Below are 551 nucleotides of genomic sequence, written 5' to 3'. Positions count from 1 at the left end.
CAATTCATTTCTTTGACATTTAAAAATGGCAGACAGATCCACTTTAAGTGCAACCACCATCATTAAAAACCCAATTAGCACCGCCTCCTTTCTCAGTGACATCACCGCCTCCTTTCCCAGTGACATCACCGCCTCCTTTCTCAGTGACATCACCGCCTCCTTTCTCAGTGACATCACCGCCTCCTTTCTCGGTGACATTACCGCCTCCTTTCTCAGTGACATCACCGATCCCTTTTAAAATGATAGGCCACTCTTGGCTTCCTGTATCCAAACGCCTGCTTCCAGGGCGGTCATTGGTGACCGGTCCACTTTAAGTCTTATTTAAAAGGAACCCGTTACATGGCGGTCACCTCATCTGGAAGATGGCGGAACAACAAAATCGCAAAACGCACGGCCGAAAATATTTCAACATCGGAAACCTGAGATATTTGGCATGGTATGGACGACAGCGGCACTTCTTGCCAAAGTGGGCGTGTCCAGCAAATTCCTGGAGCTGCACTGATGTGTTATGAAATCAAAACTCCAAGAAATCAACAAAATACATTGTAACC

Source organism: Nanorana parkeri, unplaced genomic scaffold (assembly GCF_000935625.1).
Source record: "Nanorana parkeri isolate BGI_ZX_2015 unplaced genomic scaffold, ASM93562v1 scaffold1877, whole genome shotgun sequence".
NCBI classification, from domain to species: domain Eukaryota; kingdom Metazoa; phylum Chordata; class Amphibia; order Anura; family Dicroglossidae; genus Nanorana; species Nanorana parkeri.
Note: the sequence above shows the minus strand (reverse complement) of the source record.